At 49.5% G+C, this 19,156-nt stretch overlaps 1 protein-coding gene across 4 annotated transcripts in view; it reads right to left on the bottom strand.

The window, feature by feature from the left end:
- Positions 1-19,156, bottom strand: part of LOC144152612 (E3 ubiquitin-protein ligase SHPRH) — a 1,006,539-nt gene that overhangs the window by 504,884 nt on the left and 482,499 nt on the right. For 2 of the 4 annotated variants that reach the window (XM_077683944.1, XM_077683945.1), the window contains exon 2: positions 8,627-8,776. The exons of the other annotated variants lie outside the window; for them this stretch is intronic. The gene's annotated coding sequence lies outside the window, so the exon portion shown is untranslated. The remainder of the gene's footprint in view (positions 1-8,626; positions 8,777-19,156) is intronic. 4 annotated transcript variants of the gene reach the window in all.

The raw sequence follows: 19,156 nt of genomic DNA, 5'->3' as shown, positions 1-19,156 counted from the left end.
CTTGGACATGGTGAGCGTAACCTTCACCGAATATTTTGAGCATATTGGGACTTTGCAGAATTACCTGTCCACCACCGAACAAAAGCCTCACTAAAGAAGAAGAGCACATTCTCAGGAGACCACAGTCAGACACACTACCCACACTGGCTAAACCGCACTCCTAGTACCCCACGCTACATTCTCCTTTTTTGCCCGCACTGCCGGGAAAGGGCGGACGCTTACCACACGGTGCGGGCATGCCGGTTCACACCAACTATGTGCCCATTCACAAACACGCCAATGGAGCAATGGGAGGCCACCCTGTGCAGCGATGGCTGGTAGCGAGCCACAGCGGCGCTGGAGGCCAGTGGAAACCCTGGGGTTAGGATGCCACTTTTTTCTGCCCCTTTTTTTCTTTTGAATACAGATATTTTCAATCAATCAATCAATCAATCAATCAATCAATCAATCAATCAATCAATCAATCAATCAATCAATCAATCAATCAATCAATCAATCAATCAATCAATCAATCAATCAATCAATCAATCTGGGGGATAATACATTTACAGCTTCGCTATAAAACGGCTCCTGTGGTTGCGTTCGATACCGCAACGCATTCCATGCCACGAGGCGTTCCATACGATGAGGCGTTCCCAACGGCGAGTTCAAACTAGGCAGTAGCGAGGCGTGGTTGTCCGAGCCAGCAAATGAAAGAAGCAGACGAACGCACCCGACAGCAGCAGCGAAATTCGCCATCGCCGCTCGCCATTGCACAGCGGCAGGAACGAGCAGCTGCGCAACGCGTAGGTGGCCGATCGAAGTCTTGCGAAGCGTTAAGGTGGACCGCAAAGCAAATGGTCGCAAGCGCCAAAATTACAAAGCCCCTCGAGAACGCGAGGTTGAAGGCGCCTCAGACGTGCAACTGCACATTCGCGCTTTCGAATTCACGACCTTTCAGAATGCTAATGTGTCCTTGGACATTTTGTTTTGACCCGTCACGGTGGCGCAGTGGCTAAGAAGTTGTGGCGCCCAAAGACGCGTGTTCGATCCCGGCCGCGGTGGCTGCTTTTTTGATGCAGACCAAAAGCGAAAACGCCCCTTGTGTGTCGAGATTTCCCGTGCGATCAGAATTGAACCGGAGCCCTACACCAGGGCGCACCTCGTAGCCCACGTGTAGCTATGGTGCGTCGGACCCCAGAAACAATCATTTTGTTTTCAATCACCCTGTTTTGAATTATGAGTTATTTCTGTTTAAGAAACGCTCGTCCCGCGTCCGTTCTATTCGTGAAGTACTTCCGGTTGCGGAACTTCTGACATGCACTTCAGCTGAAGCCTCTCCTTTCTCACTTTGCGTCACATCCGTGTCGTCTGCCTTCAGCCAATCAGGGCGCGCTTCAAATGGGCACTTGGACACCGGCATGAAACGCACGAATTCCGCCCTTCACAGCAATTTAAGGAATGCAGTTGCGTCAACAATAAATTAAGCAGAGAAAAAGAACAGCCCGTAGCTTCAGAAGATGGAGAATGCAAGACTCGTGCAGGTCGTAAGTTCGGACACACAGCAGCTGGTGACCTTGAGCGAAGTCCTTCAGATACCCTTCCGCGTTTTCTTTTCCTGGTGTTGCTTTCAGCCGCCTTCCCAACGGAGTGCAGGGTCTGTCGTCGTTTTGTTGCAGCTTTAATTCCATCCTTCCCCCCTCCCACCCCCGGTGACGCATTTCCAATGGGTTGCGGGCGGGAGCAGGTGGCGCAAGAATGTGACGCTGCCGTTTCCGGCCGGGGGAAGATGACTCTCCGCAGTGCGGAGCCGCTGTGAAGGCCGGCGTACACCGCCGTACGGCCGCACCTGCAGCGAGCAGAGAACCACGAGGGAACGAAAAAAAAAAAAAAAAACAGAGAAGAGAAAGAAAATAAAACAGCATTAAAGCGGAGCAGAGCAAAATGTCGGAGTCGTTGCTGTCAAGAGACGGAAGGGTCGTAAATTACGCGACTCGCGACCGCCAGAGGAACAGCACCTGTTGGCGCCCCCCTGAGCGGGAGCATTGGGCGCTGCTGTTTGGCGCCAGGCGTGCCCTCCGCGTTTCTTCTCCTCCTTGCGCCGTTCTCCGAGCACTGCCGCGCTGTCGAAGCCTCCCTGTTATTAGTTCTCAAAGAGAGGACTTGTTGCGTTGGTAGGATAGACAACGGGTAAGAGAAGATGAGGGGAGACAAAGAGAAAAGACAGAGGGGAGTGGGGGAGGGGAATGCTGGTAGAACACCAAAAACCCTAAGCAAGTGCTACCAAGCACGATAAAGATCTGGCTATAGTCGTTTTTTAGGACAGCTTCCTGGGTCAGTTTTTGCATATGAACAAAAAGTGTTAACTGAGCGGAGTACACGCCCCCACACAAAAGCTGCACAGAAGGGAACTTCGTTTGTAATCTAACAATGAATGAATGAATGAATGAATGAATGAATGAATGAATGAATGAATGAATGAATAAGTTACTGAATTAATTGATTGATTGATTTCTAATGAAACAAAAGGACGTTTCCTGACGCTGATCGGTGCCAAGGGGTCCCTAGTGTCCGGGGCACCACTGTACCTTGGCGGAGCAGGTGTTCCAGATGGCGCTAGTCTTCTAGGCTCGAGATGACCAGGCCTGCCTCCTATCGCTAAGCTTTTTTCTCTGGTGTAGTGCCTGCGTGCCGATTGCTGCTGCTCTCTCAAATGATGGGCTGCAGGTTGGGCAATCTGGGCGGTACTTTCCAGCGTATATCCTCGTGCGTGCTCATCACACACACACACACACACACACAAAAATCTGAAAGGGAACTCAAAGATGGAAAACATGAAGTTGCGCCGTGAGTTAACAATATCACCTTTAACTAAACGAAGTCCATTAAAAGATGTGCAGTTACGCGTTTACAATAGGCTACCGTCACGTTTGCTGAAATGTGCTCACGCATTGCAAGAACTGGAAACAGGCAAAGAGCGAATCAGTTCCTACGTTGACTGCAGTGTTACGGTTTTACTCCCATCATGGGTGGCACAAAGGTGGTGATACATTGAACACCTTCATTTTTTGTCTGTGCGTGTTCAAATGATTTGGCATGTGCCGTACACAGAAAAAAAAACCATGAGGAGGATGCGAAGCATCATAGGGGTTCTGTGTAGGTTCCATTGTGTTGCCGTTATGTTGTTTCATTTATCGGAGCACGAATGGGAACGTAGTGTGAACCCCCATGTAGAGTCAGAGAAATGTAGAGAAATGTATAGAGACAGCGAAGAGACCGATCTTACGGACAGTGGCGCTATGTCACAGACTTAAGACACACACGCTTGGTGGGCAAAGACAATGCCGTTTTGTTACACCGTGGCTACGCCAATCACGGCGCAGGCTCTAGGTCCGCCGCACAGGTGGCCGCCGAAGAGAGCGCGCCTTGCAAATTCCGAGGGGGAGAGAGGCGCCGCGCCTGGCGAGGAATGCACACGACTAGGGAAAGAGCGTTGGAAAGAGGCGGCGGCGGTGTATTATAATTCTTTATTCAGAAGGGGCGACTGAAGGTCTAGTCCGGTATGGGGAAGGCGGCAGAGGAGGTGAGGGCGTGTACATCCTCCTGTGTAACCCCGTGGTACCTGCGGAAGTCCACAGGGGCATGACAGTCTGTTTTGGGTGATGCCCGCTCCTGGAGGGTCTTGATGTTCGGTGGAAGATGGGCTCTTCTCTCCGCCGCGAGCCACGAGAACTCCCACAGCACGTGCTGGATTGTTGGCCTTGTTAGCGCGTGACACGAGGAGCAGCTCCCCGCGACATCACAGCGATGTGCAAATCGAACAGGCTCCGATTTCCGCCTCCGGCGCCGGGCCTGACCAAGGCTTACGAGCGCTGGCCTTTCCGCCTATACACTAACACGGTGTTGTGCCCGGCGATACTTAAGCATTTCAATTCAGCCTTCTCTGGGGAATGACCACACTGTGATCATACGTTTGCGGATACTTTCCACATGGTGTGGGCATGCCCATCTAACCCGCTGGTCCCCCCAATCACGTCCTCCTACCCCCCTACCCGTGAGAGCTTGGAGGCTGCCCTGCTTGGCTGTTCGACCTTGGAGGGCCAAAGAGCCCTCGTGACCAGGGCGCGCGCCGCCACGGAAGCTCAAGGGGTCCCGGACCAGGGACTCCTCCTAGAGTTTGTACAGGTTCGGCCCTAAAGGCCGCCCCTATCTCTCATTGGTACATATTCCTAATAAATGTTTTTCACCACCACCACCCCGCAGTTCTCGGGGGCTTCTCTCAGGTGTCTTGAGAGGGCGGGGAACGTATGCCCGCCACCTCGCGAGCACGTCCTGAGTAAGAGCACCCCGTACGGGGGCTTGGACCCCCCCCCCCCCCCCCCCCCGGGAAGTCCTCCTGGCAGTGTTCCGGGGTCGTGGGGTGTAGCGGCATGGAGTTTCGCGCTGCTCTCTTGTTTGGCGGCGGCTCTGCCGTCCACAGGGTCAGTTTCTAAGTAGGATTCTAACCATACTTTATCCGCACATGGCCATGTTTCATTGCGAAACACAAAATGTGGGAAAGCCAGCCTACAAACAGCAAGCTACACCCGGCCAAAAGGACAAAATGTAAGTTTGGTTCATTCGAAAGATTGCCTCGGTGGAATACCAGTGACAGCACCTTTAACGCACATGAGCTGTATAGTGGGGACTCATTATACAGCTCATTTGCGTACGAACTGAACTCATGACGTGTTGTTACGGGCAGCCGATACGATTGGCTTAGGCCGACAAAATCCAACGCAAAGTACACAGGGATTACAAGCTTGCAGAACGAGCTAATTGCGCTTAAATATAGCGCGCAATATTTGTATAGCAGTAACAATGGCGTCGTAGGCAATGGAAGTTACGAAGGGACACGTAAACACAGAAGCACCAGTGAGAACTGCGGGCACTATGCTGGCCACAGCTGCACAGCAGTCCGGTGCGTTGGGCTTGTCTCGCACGACACTGGCCTGCTGGCATAGGCGGCATTGTCTTACGTGACCCTGTCTGTCGAGCATACCCAATGTTTCACGAAATGATTAGTATCAACCGTGACAAAAGTAAGCCAGGTACAAATTCGATCAAAAGCAAAGCGAGCGCGGACAGCAGTCCTGAGCACTATCGTAGCGCCATCTGGGAGAACGGACGGTTATCTAGGCAACCAAACACGTTTCGTCATTCGCTGCAGGCCTAGCCAATGTACTAACAATCGTTTTAAGTGCCTGCACTAGATACATATATATCATCGCTGTCATCACAAAACACACGATTTAGCGGGAGGATTAAAATTTTGTCTTATATTGTTTAATTTCTGACTGAAAAAAGTGAGCGTCTTATATGAAAATATGAAGCGCCACGGGCGAACAGGTGGCTGAATGGAGAGGGTATGCTGAAGTGAGGAGGCGTATAAGGGTCACGATGCCGCGCACATTATGGGAAAGCCGGCTTGCGAAAACCAAGCTTCAACCGATTTTACTAACGTTGGCTTCACGTTTAAACACAAACGCATTGCTAGCAACACGTATTCCAGGCGCCATTAGAGCCGTCTTATATCGAAATATAGAGGCCTTAGGAACTTGGTTTTTTAATTTTATGAATTTTTATGCACTGAAAATTGTTGGTCTACCCTACCCTCGGTCTGTCGTCGGAGATGATTATGATCAGATAGATCCGAGCCATAACAGCGTGGTTATAAAAGCGCGACGAATACTATACGGCTGCAGATGATATTCTGCAGCTGAGAGCTTCGGCCCGTTTTTTGTTGTTCACAGACTACACGCCCTTGCCTCATGCCCCCTTTCACCAGTGCTATTGACCCCGGCGGTATTAAGCAGTATTCGGATTCGCAAGGCAGCTTAGTGACGCCTCTGCACACAGCTCAAATATTCGTGGAATGACTGGAATAGGCCGCAGCACCCCACGCCTTCACTCCGCGGTTTGCTGTTTAGCCCATTTTTCTATTCCTCGAAAATAGGATATAAAATGTGACAGCAAGGTATGTCACCAACGCATAACCGTTGAAATGGAGTGTAAATTTGGGCCGGTTGTTGCAACAGGACCAAGAGGGTGCTTAGTCACAATGCGAGTGCAATCCTTGCACTACAACCGCGTCCTCAGCACTGTCATTTCTTTTTTTCCGTGTCTCTACAATAGTTGGTCACGGCATGCTTTCTGATGTTGCGTTTATATGGACTATAAATTATATCCTTAGCCTTCGCTCACGTTTAATATCCACAGGCATGTCAGAGAAGGCCGAAACGGCAACTGAAGCGGTGCCATTGAGCGCTGTGCGGTGTGGAGTCGAAGCACAAAAAAAAAAAAAAAAAAGAACAGTGAGACTGGCGCTACTTCAACCACGCTTATAACAGTTGACGGTGGTTCCCCGGGTTTGGTAGGACATCGGATCTTGTCTGCACGCATTGGAAATGTGTGGTGACAGCTCCGTGCTGGCGCTGAACAAAATGGCAGCTGGTGGTTGATACAGTCAGCCGAGATAAATGTTGATTGATTGATTGATTGATTGATTGATTGATTGATTGATTGATTGATTGATTGATTGATTGATTGATTGATTGATTGATTGATTGATTGATTGATTGATTGATTGATTGATTGTGAGGTTTTAACGTGCCCAGGCTACACAAGCGATGAGGCGCGCCGTAGTGGAGGTCTCCGGATTAATTTTGACCCCCTGGGGAACAGCCCCGAAATCTCGAAAACATGGGCGTTTTCGCTTTCTGGCTCCATCAGGAAAGCGGACGCGCGGCCGGGAATCGAACCCGCTTCCTTGTGCTCAGCGGCGCGACGCCTTAGCCACAGAGTCATTGCCGAGATAAACGTTGTCGCCCGACGTTATTACCGCTCGGATATTCAAATATTTAAAAATTGGCAGCATCCCAGAATTATCAAGCAATTAAAACCGCCAACACACTGTCGTAAGTTCATTGATGAAATCTCTCTCCCCCCCCTCCCCCCTTAACGCACACGCGCGCGCGCGAACACACGCACACATTGGGGGGTCTGGAAAATTGCAGATGACGCTCCGCTCGCCCTCACCGCTCCTGTGAGCGCTGACGGGCGCAAAGGCTTTCAGATGAGAACGCGCTGTGCCGCCCGCTCAATCCAACGGGGATTCATTTGCGGCCACCTGTTTCCCCATGAGCTCCGTCGCAAAGCCTTCGCCGGGAGAATGCCGCTTTTGCGTCACCGTTCCGCGGCTGTTGGTCAAGGGCACGCGCCGCCAGTCGTTTGTTTTAAACGAGATTAGCGCCAGGGGATGAACACACAATACTAAGAAAAGACCAAACTCGCACAGTGAACGCGTGACCCTCGCGAGAACTGCGCAGATGTGTTTGGTGAGGGCTGTAGCCAGCTACCCTGTATGAAGAACCACAGCTCTTTTCGCGTTACAAACTTGTACATTGCGTCTGCTGGCGCAAATCATGGGGCGGTAATAAACGGCACGTCGTTAAACCGGATGCGATGCTCATCCTCCAGAAGGACAACGTCAGGAGGAAGCCAACGCTGTTTAGAGACGACAGCCTTTCTTGGGACAACGAGGGGATCGCTGCGACATACTGAAGATAATATAAGCTTAAGAATCCCTCAGCATAGTGCGAAAAGAAGCCCAAGGGTCTCACCCACTCCTACTAACTCTGGAGTCCTTGTCCCGAGGTATAGCCGCAATCTCATTTAAAAAGCTATCACTATCTCCCTAAGTGGCATTAATTAGCCACAACCTAAACAGCAGACTTGGGTAAGTTGGCGAGAAATCTCACAAGGCCTCCGTATTCTAGAGTTGAAGAACTCCTGACGCGCTTAAGTCTGCTTACATGGTTTGAAGGCGAAAGAAGCCTAGCAATTATCAAACATTTCTTTACTGTTACATCTTGGTTGGGGCTCTTTCTACTTTTTATTCGCCTTTTGACAGGAATGACTTCGGCAGGCAGCAGACTGGCCGCACTAAATCTAACCCGCCACCCTGCCATTCTGGCAGGGTGGCGGGTTAGCTTGGCTGCTGTTAGAGCACTTGGCTGCTGCTCTGGCGACTCGCGCTCAAATGCGACACGATTCCTTTATTCTTTAGAGCGGCGCCCATTTTGGCGACATTCGTGTTGACACCGACGACGACGACTACGGTCCCATTTCGCGTTTGATTATGCACCTAAGGATTTAGTGTCTTTTTAATGCAGGGAAACGGGCTTTGCTCTGCAGAAGTCTAATAAGCACCGCGAGCGAACGCTGCTTTCCTACGATTCACTGCGGCCGCCCGGTGGTTTGCCCCCACTGCAGTCGCGGTGATAGCACGGCCGCCTGCCGCAGCACGGGAGCTCCGCACGGAACGACGCTTTTCAGACCGGAGACGGCGCGCGCGTGCCCGCAGCCATTCCTTACGGGTGTGCGTCACTGGCGCCATCTATCGGCTTCAGCCGAAAGGAGCACTTGATATTTTGTGTGCGTGCGTCTGCGCGACTGTTATCGGTGCGCGCTTCAGTGTTTCGCATCACGTTCTCTCACTCACCCTTTCGTGTATACCTTCTTCTCTTACGGGTGGTTACGTCACAGGCTGCTTCAGTCAAGGCAAAACAATAAACGACGTGTCGTCATGACGGATGAGAAGACTTACGCGATGGAGAGGCAACAGAAAAGCCAAGCAGTGGGGGAGAAGGCTGTCGTTGGAAGTGGGGGCTCGCTCTAACAATTCACCACGAAGTCCTTAGTCAGTATACGGCAACCGTGTGGAAACTGCGTCCGACCCTCCAACCACACCAGTCTCCTGGGAATAAAGAACAGAAAGACGAACGGGGAAAAACAAAGAAACTAAGGGAAAAAATACTTCCGTGAGAAGAAAATGACAAAGAGAACCCCAAAGAAGAAAACGCCAGCGTCAGCTTCCACCCCAAGCATGTGTGCTTGGCGTGGAAGCCTACGGAGCGACGCAAGGGTTCGGAATGTGTTAAACCCGGAAGAAGTTTCTCTTCAAATAACTACGAGGATGTTTCTTCTGGACGCGCGTAAAGTTCTTGCCCGCCCTTCTCCCATCCTCTTCTGGCAGCCGACCCGTAGACATAAACTGCTTTAATATTGAATGACGCTTCCGCCGTCCCAATGAGGCGGACGAAAGGCCGCTTAGACTCCCTTCTCCTCCTGGCCTTTCTGCATGCGCAGCACAGCAAACGCTTCGGAAGGACGGGTGAGAAACTTGCTGCTTTGTTTCGACGTGCCCCCTCAGCGTAAACAAAGTCCACAGTGCGGGGCTGCAGGGAAGATTTGAAGCTGAAGGGTAGGTCGGGCCCCTTTCCATCCTTACCCTGCGTATGTGTGTACGAGCTGGTTTTCTAGACGCTCAAGGTTTCGGCGGGCGCCTCGTGGAGAGCTGCTTGCTATTCGCGTACCAGTTTCCCGTCTGCTGCATCGGCGAGTGCCTAAAACACGAGCCCAGATGGTCCTCCACGACGGCGTGCATTTTCACAAACTGTCGCCCGCGTCGCTGAGAACCGGCTGCCAAGAATGTTGAAGCAGCCCGTACAATTTCAATTCTTTTTTTTTTTTCAGTGCTACTACGTGTTATATACGCCCTGTTGCTGTTGTCCCCTGCTTCCAAACGATTCTAAACAGGCAGCCTTGGAAGCGCCCTTCGCCGTGGTGGACCTGTTTGGAGGCGTCGGATGCATTCGGTGGGTCCGTAAACACGGTTTTGTTCTGAGACAAATTTGGTGGTGTTGCAGGATTTAGCATGGTGGCTTTTTACCGGCTGTTATAAACGCACGGGTCCTCCGACGGCTCCGCGAATACCCGGCAGTGTAACTTGGAGCGAAGTGCGTCGTCCTCCAATATTTCCCGTCGTTCCTGGTGCGCTGCGCGAAAAACGCAATCGCGCTGGTAGAGGGCAGCAGTGCCCTCAGCCCCGAGCGAGTACCCTTGATTCCTGTCTGTACCGAAAATTTACGGGAAGCGCGGCACGTGTCATGTGTGGGATTTAACTCGTGCGTTCTTGCTCGGGTCACTTCAAAATTTGGTCTCCATTAGGAGAGGCCTTCGTCATGCAGAAGACGTATGAGGCCGATGATGAGGATGAGGAGGACGATGACGACGATTATAATGTCGATGATGATGATGATGAGTCGCAAGGCAACGTCGAATAGAAATGACTCATGCATGTGCGTCCTTTCATCCGTTTCGTTTTGCGCGTCCGTGTTCATGTGCGCCTGTGCGTGTCGGAGCTATGCGCGCGCCCTACTCAGCTATTGGGCTTTCAACCGATTGACACAAGCATTATCTGCCCAAGTTAAAGTGGAAGGTTGTTTGAGATTTCCTACCCTGACAAAGCAACAGCACCGCGACAAAAATAGAGCCAATATAAACAGAAAAAAATCCGGCGTCATTTCTCCTCGAGCACCCTTCCTCCATTCTCGCCCCTGGTAGGTAGCGCGTCTGCAAAACCCAAAGGTTAGTGGTTACTATAATATAGTGCTAAAAACACCACAAAAGAGCCCAACGCGACGCAACACGCCGCGGGGCGATTCGATGTGTAGGCTCATTTGAAGCGCTGTGTACGACACTCTCAGCACGTATATATGGCAAACTGGTGGAGGGGCAGGGTGTACCCATGACTTCTAACTTTCATTTGAAAGTTTTCCCTTACCTGAGTTTAGCGGGTGCTAGCTTAGTCTATTTTGACGATCAATGACGTGATGTGCGTGCGTGCGTGCGCTTATGTGCATGTGCTTGTTGTGTGCGATTGTGTGTGTGCGAGCGCGTGTGTGCTATCGGAGGAAATGCTATTCCTTCTTGAGCGCAGGAAATTTCTTTTTGTGTAATATAAGCTTGTTTTCAAGACTTTGTTCCCCGTTCATGGAAACTTCCTTACACTTAGGGAACTGCCGTATACAACACTTTTTTATCACCATCCCTCGTTTACCACCATAGTAGTCGTCGTTAGTGTCATGTTTTAGGGGCATCGTATACATGAGCCTGTCACCGGTGCTGACTAGGTTTGTATACATTCCTCTACCCACGTCAAAAAAAAAAAAATCACGAATAAAGCTCCCAAGGCCTGTGATCGTGTCCATGAAGCGCGAGCAGTTCCATAGCCCCGCTCTAACCCGGCACACGGTATCGAAAGGTGGCGGTCGAGATCAGTGCGCAGCTACGTACAAAGTAAGGGAGCGGAAGAACGCGCCCAATCGAGGGATCGCGAACAGGCAGCGCCATGCGCCATCGTCGTCCCCTCTCCCACTGCAGGGGGGCAAGAAAGAGCTGTGGCGCAACGCGTAGGAGACAGACCGAAGCCGCTCGAAAGCGTTCAGGCGAATTGTGAAGCAAGGCGTCCCAGGGGGCAAGATTGCAAAGCCATTCAAGAACGCGAGACGGAAGCGCCACGGGAGCCCAATGGGACATTCATGGTTTCACATTCCGAACCCTTGAAAAGTGCTTGGGTGTCCTCAGACCGTGCGTTGTAGTTGCTGGGACACCGTACCACTGCGGTCGCAGTCGGTGATTCCAATGTGATCGCGACGGGAGCGAAAAGGAGTTCACGCGTTTCGTGTTGCAGATACTATTTGACTTGCGATGCCACACCGATCCAGCTCAACCGACCACCCAATGGCGTACGTGCATCAATTTGACCGTATCCAGTTGCTAGTACACCGATCATCGTGGTCGTATAGGGACAACGACGCCATTCCGATCGTCGTTTCAAGGCGACCGTGAGTGAGGCAGTGAAGCCTTCACCGCAAGTTTTCTTACCACGACGTTCACAGTTTCGCCGGTCACCCACCTTCCCAGGGCGGAATGTTATCGAAAACTTCTTAATTATTTTCTAGCAGATGGGCAATTCATTGCAGAGAATAATTGTATAGTGGTGGACGCTCCCAAACATTGACTTAAGCATTGCGAGCTCAATAACATATTCGGCGTTCTTTGGCGCCGCTCATATACCGGTAGTATTGCAAGCGTTCGTACTCATGTTCACATTATCAGTTTTCTCTCCTCCAGTTTGTTGCTGAGAAATAGTTTTTCTCCCTTTGTCCTCATATTTCTTCATTCATTCCGTCCAAAATCCAGGGGAAAATGTTTCGCAATTGAAGCCACGCCGACTGCGTCTGTATTAGCATGGATAAATTTAGCGGGCGTGTTCTCCGCATGTTCCGACAGCAGCCTGTTATCGGAAGATGGATACGTGGGCCGTGCGGCATCACTGCACGCACCAGTTGGCTCGCAGCATGCACACTCGACGTGGGACAGCTGGGGCAGCCGAACAGGGAACAGTTGAATGCATGCAAGGGGAGACTACATCCGCACACTGGCGGAAAAAAAGAAAACCACCACTGCGTGCAATCCGAAAATATGCGTGCATGCCAGGTTGAGGTCGCTTTTGTTGCTGTATGCACTTTCCTCCGTGACATAGAAATGCCGAGGCATGCGCTCCATCGCGACAGTAGACCGTTATTGCATGAAATTCCGACAATTACTGATCTGAAATGGCCTCTGTTGGGCTCAGCACTAAAATTATTGCCGCAGTATGTAGCACAACAGAGGAGAGAGCGAGCGAGAGAGGGATATAAATAAGTGCATAAACAAATAAGCAAATAAACACCCACACCCACGCGCGCGTGCACACACACACACACACACACCCACACACACACACACACACACACACACACACACACATATATATATATATATATATATATATATATATATATATATATATATATATATATATATATATATATTGTAAGGGGGATTATAGCTGGGGACCGGCAAGACGCTTGGAAAGAGGCAGAGACCAGAGACGGGTAAGGCAGCGCAGACCGATGTCTCCGTGCGTTCTCTTAGAGCGAGCCACGCGATGCTGACCGTGCCTCTTCTTCTCTCGCGCAGCACCTTGCACCTGCCATCATCATGCGTACCACAGTAGTCCTTCCTCCGGTACATACCCCGTCGGTTGTACACGGGAGATTGGCGCACACTAACCCCAAGGTATGTCGTCGTGTCGGAGACTACTATCTCCACTACAATATATATATATATATACACAGGAAGATAGGTCGGCAGTCTACAACGCCAAAGGAGGCATAGGGGTGTTGCTGGGCTAACAGGTTAACATTTTTAAATATACGTAAGAAAGGAAGAAAGATAGAAAAACACGCGCCCAGAGTGGGGACCGAACCCACGCCTTTCGATTCGGTCCCCACTCTGGGCACGTGTTTTTCTTTCTTTCTTCCTTTCTTACGTATATTTAAAAATGTTAACCTGTTAGCCCAGCAACACCCCTATGCCTCCTTTGGCGTTGTAGACTGCCGACCTATCTTCCTCTATTTCCTTAACGAGCCCCTCATTTCCTATATGCATATATATATATATATATATATATATATATATATATATATATATATATATATATATATATATATATATATATATATATATAGAAAATAAGGTTCGGCAGTCAAGATTCTTCGGATCGCACCCGGCGGGCATTTTTTCACCACTTTTTTCTGACTCAAGAAATTCATCATCTGTTTCTATGACCCACCACAACCTCCCCTTTGCTTTCCGAGGTTTTCTTGACTGCCAAACCTTATTTTCTGTCTTATTTCACCGAGCCCCTCCCACATTTCCTATTTCTGATTCGCTATAGACAAAAAATTGTTTCGACCACGGTAAAAAAAGGAACATATTTAATAACGTTTCGGCCGAGGGACCGGCCTTCGTCAGATGCCGGTATCTGACGAAGGCCGGCCTTCGTCACATGCCGGTATCTGACGAAGGCCGGTCCCTCGGCCGAAACGTTATTAAATCTGTTCCTTTTTTTACCGTGGTCGAAACAATTTTTGTGTATATTCTACCGGCGTCCAGGAAAACTTTGTTCCTATATATATATATAGCATATCAGAAAATGGGAAATGAGGGGCTCCGTGAAATAAGACAGAAAATAAGGGTTGGCAGTCAAGAAAACCTCGGAAAGCAAAGGGGAGGTTGTGATGGGTCATAGAAAGAGATGAAGAATTTTTTTAGTCAAAAAGAAAGTGGTGAAAAAATGCCCGCCGGGTGGGATCCGAACCCACGACCTCCAGAATACCGGTCTGGTGCGATAACCACTAAGCTACCGGCGGGGCTGTTTCCCCAGCACTTTCTCGGGTATTTATGTTAAGTAATTTTTGTTTCCTGCACTTGGGGGTGGTAGCCAGCGCCACTCGGACTACTCGGGGTGAAGGGGACCTTCTTTTTTAACCCCCGGGCCGTGACTCGAGTGTCTACGACATGTCGAGAGTGGTCGACCAGCGTTGAACCCTCTTAAAGGAGTACTGACTCGAAATTTCTTGCTTTCAGTTTTTATGCTGTAAAGAATACCTATTGGCCCAGTAATTACGAAAATCGAACCGAAAGCCGTCAGCCGCCAACACAGAATTAATTATAGCACATTTATTGCAACCAATTTCAAATTTGGTCACCGCGCGGGAAAATGGCCGTTCGAAGGCCAGCCTGCAAGCGGGCAGCCTTACGTCACGGTCTCACCCGTGACGTCAGGGACGTTTTTCTTTCCTCCATGCTTTCGCCGCATCGTCTGCTACGATTGTACATGGTCCGCGACTCGCCCGCGCAGTCGACATGTCGTCTGAATCTTCAGACTCGGATGAGTCACTGCCACCTGACAGACAGAACTTTATTTGGCCAGGCGATTAGGCCGGCGATGTCTTTGCCGTCGTCCGTTTTTTAATATCACTGCGGCTCGAACCGGCGCAGACCGTGATAGCAACAGCTTGTCGCCACTCTTCTAATCAATCTGATCACGAAAAAGAAGCTCTACATGCGAGAAACTAGATGTTTGTGTGTTGAAAATTGTGCTAGGAGTTGTTATCAGAGCTGAATTTAAAGGGACCCTGCAACACTCCTTGAACAGTGCAAGGAAACCTGCGCAACGTTTAGATTACACTGCCAGGAATACCTGAGCCAAATATTACACGTGCACGTGAAGCGGTGAGCGCGCAAGTCGATGTGAAAGACGCGGAAAAACAAACCGCTCTCTCTTCAGTTGTCCTCATTATGCATGGCCTGAGGGACGTCACATAGGCCATGGCTGCCCGATCGGCTGTCACTGGTCAACTTCGCGGGTAGATTCTCCCATTTCCGTCGTCGTCATCGCTGTGTACGAACCTCTTCTATGCCTGAACCTGTAGGCACAGTTTTGCCGTTTCTTTTGTGTTTTGAGTGCGCGCGGAGTTTGAGTGATGAGCTCAATACTTCCCTTTCAACGGGACCACTCGACTACAATAGTTTATTGCTTCAAAAACGCCCTACCAGCCCGAGCACGCACTTGCGAGCAGGCACCCATGCCTGCTTTTTTTGTGGCACCAGACCGGAAATAGGCCCTTCCGCGTTGCGGAGAAAAGGAGAAAACTACCCGGCATGTGATATATCGAAGGCTTCCCAAGAGAACGCCGCGATCCGCCCCCCTCTCCGGGAGAGAGCGCGCAGCTTTCGTCGCGTTGCCCGCGGTTGAGTTGAGAGGGAACGATTATGCGCGATTTCTCATCGCGCGTAGTTTCGTTAATGGTGAACGGATTTTCATAATTCTTGCGGCAGGAGATTTCTGGGACAATAGACTTTATCCCAAAATACATTACTAGTAGTCGATGGCAAGTGTTGCAGGGTCCCTTTAAAAGTGGCGTTCAGATATTTGCCGCGATGGGAAGCCTACGCTGACCGGCAGCGGAGGTTCGGCGCTCCGACCCAGCACTGTCGGCACCACGGTGCGGCGAGCAGCCGAAAGATGGCGCCACCTGCGCGCTAGAATCAAAACAGGCCGCGGCAGATGTCTTGGTCACCGATCGCAGAAACGGAAATTATTGCCAAAATAAAGCTTCATATGCGAAAAAGGGGATGATAGTGTGGTGAAAAGTTGTGTAAGGGATGGTCATTCGCAGTTGTACAGATACCAGCGATCAAATAGTCGCCACGATACTAAGTTCCCAACACCCAAGGTGACCCGTGCAACCCCGAGCCCGCTGGCTTGGGCGACAGTTCTTGCGGCCGCCGGCGTGCACGAACTCCACGAAGTCCACATTTAGCGCTGCATGTCGTCGCGTGGAAAATAATGCATCTTGGCGTCGTCGTCGATTTGCTCGGGCAGGCTTCCACGAGCAGTACTTCGCATACCGCGAGCTTGCCATAGCACAACTTGGGCGAGCTCGGCGACGCGCACCGCCGCGTCGCCGCGGTGCCCGTCGACATCGCGCAGTTTTCGGCACCAGTGCCGAACACCATGCGCCGGCAACGAACTGAAGAGCAAAGACGTCGAACACGTAACGTTTACAAGCATTGCTCACACAACTACGCCCACGTCTCCTGCCCAAACGAATACCACCGACAACAGCAGCACAGGATATCGTTCCCGGTTCTGAAAACGACTATATGACGTCACCCTGAACCGGCCAGACACGTAGGCCAATGTTTCGTCACGCCGAAAGCGATTGCGTTAGTGCTGCCGATTTGTGGAAGCTCGCGGCCTGGACAATCAAAATCGATTTTAGATGTGATTCCGGCCTCGGATCGCTGCAAAAGTTTCTGTGAGGCATCTGTACAAACTACTGAAGCCAATTATATCATTTTTTAGGTATCAAAATTTGGTGTCAGGACTCCTTTAAGCTCCCTTTGGCACCAAGACTGCCAGAACAGAGGCCCTCGCTTAGCATGTAGCGAATCAGAAAATGGGAAATGAGGGGCTCCGTGAAATAAGACAGAAAATAAGGGTTGGCAGTCAAGAAAACCTCGGAAAGCAAAGGGGAGGTTGTGGTGGGTCATAGAAAGAGATGAAGAATTTTTTGAAGATGAAGAATATATATATATATATATATATATATATATATATATATACATATCAAGGTTGCAGTCGTCATTGCCAGTGCTATTCGGCTTTTTTTGAAATATTTAGTAGGGCCGAATGACGTGTGCTTGTCACGTTTCTTTGATTCATTGATAAATAAGCGAAAATATAAGTCGAGAAAAAATCCGCCGTTTTTCCGGGAGCGGGACTCGAACCCACATCTCCGCATAACGAGTCCCGCTCCCGGAAAAAAGGCGGATTTTTTCTCGACTTATATTTTCGCTTATTTATCAATGAATCAAAGAAACGTGACAAGCACACGTCATTCGGCCCTACTAAATATTTCGAAAAAAGCCGAATAGCACTGGCAATGACGACTGCAACCTTGATATGTATATGTATATATATATATATATATATATATATATATATATATATATATATATATATATATATATATATATATATATATATATTGATTGCGAGAAGGGCTGTCTTTGGTTGCCGTAGCAAATAGTAAAAAATGGGTATAGCTTCTAACAAAACTGTTTATTGGTCGACGTTTCGATCGGATGCCGATCTTTCTCAATATATATATATATATATATATATATATATATATATATATATATATATATATATATTGTGAGGCCGTAGATAGAAGGTGACGGGACCGTTGCTTTCGCAGCTCCTTTATTCCGAGGCGTCAGGCGGAGAAGAACCAAGATGGCGACCCAGCGTCCCTGCTGATGATGATTAGCCAAAGACGAGGTTGTGCCGGTGATGATGAGTATGTACAGCAAATGGTGCGGTAGCTGCAAGCTACTGGTGATGATAAATACCGATGGGGACAAATATAGTCCACAGGATTTTTAAAAATTAGGCGCTTGGTTGGGCGTGACGACCACCGCTACAGTGAGGTTATGGGCCAAGGGGGACACACAATGAGGTGGTAACTATTGATGTCGGTGGCTTAATTACCTAAAATTGAATAATTAACTTTTTAGCAGCTGCAGTAAGCAGGCATGTTTCTATTGATGAGTTGGACACAATCTCGTTTCATTTGCAGAATTCCAGCACATTCGTACTCCGAGATATCGAACGGTGAAATTTAACTGCCGTTCGCATAATTACGCATGCTAGACAGTGAAGACCGGCGCAAAGCTGTGTACCCCGGGTATACAGTCGAATCTCGATAAACGGAAATCGCTTGAACGGAATTGGCGCTTAGGCGGAAAAGTAGTCTGTAAGTTGGTTGGCTTTGTATCCAGATAACGTAAAAAAACTCTCGGTAATCGGAACTAAAATTTCCGCTTCACCGTGTACACGGAACCAGAAATGGAACTTCTTGTGAATCCCAATGGCATGATAATCAGCTTTTTACGGCTCCGGCTGTTTCGTTCTTGTTTTTTTCTTCCTGCATGTTTTTTAGCATCACTTCGCCCCGTACGCCTCGTCTCGTTAATGGTCAGACGTGTTAACGCGACGAGTGCAACATCGCAGTTCTCGTTCCAGTTTTTCGGTCTCGATTCAAGACCCCGCGGGTTACAGAGCTCAGTTCCTGCTGCCTCGCTCGTGCCATCGTGGTGCTATTCGTGCTTTATTACCGCGAATTGCCGTCTTCTAAATTCGGTAGTTCGTACGCACTCGCGAAGTTGTGGCCTCTAGCATCTGTGATGATGCAGTTGCGGGGACTCAAACAAAAATAATTCATGCATTTTGCAGTCCACAGCGACTCAATGTTGCCAAATCAACTTTGTGAATGCTGTGCCTAACCTCTCGTGTTTTCTTCCTTTCTGAAAAACTATCAGCTACATTAATCTCCTAATGCTTAGAGTTCCATGAAATGGTAGTAAGAGTGTGAAGGCACATAAATTTGCACTTTCACACATCTATCTCAAGTTCCGAAGTTCCGTTTATCGAGTGATCGAGTGTTCTGTATATATATATATATATATATATATATATAGCGAATCAGAATAGGAAATGAGGGGCTCGTTGAAAATAACACAGAAATAAGGGTTGGCAGTCGAGAAAACCTCGGAAAGCAAAGGGGAGGATGTGGTAGATCATTGAAACAGATTAAGAATTTGGAAAGAAAGAAAGAAAGTGAAGAAAAAATGCCCGCCAGGTGGGATCCGAACCCACGACCTCCAGAATACCGGTCTGGTGCGATAACCACTACGCTACCGGCGGGGCGATTTTCCCATTCACTTTCTGGGGTATTTATGTTAGGTATGTTTGTTTCCTGTGCTTGGGGGTGGTAGCCAGCGCCATTCGGACTAATCGGGGTGAAGGGGACCTTCTTTTTAACCCCCGGGT

Source organism: Haemaphysalis longicornis, unplaced genomic scaffold, assembly GCF_048455015.1.
Source record: "Haemaphysalis longicornis isolate Haplotype H1 unplaced genomic scaffold, Haemaphysalis longicornis Haplotype H1 scaffold_9, whole genome shotgun sequence".
Taxonomy (NCBI): Eukaryota; Metazoa; Arthropoda; class Arachnida; order Ixodida; family Ixodidae; genus Haemaphysalis; species Haemaphysalis longicornis.
This window is presented reverse-complemented; position numbering and strand designations above follow the sequence as displayed.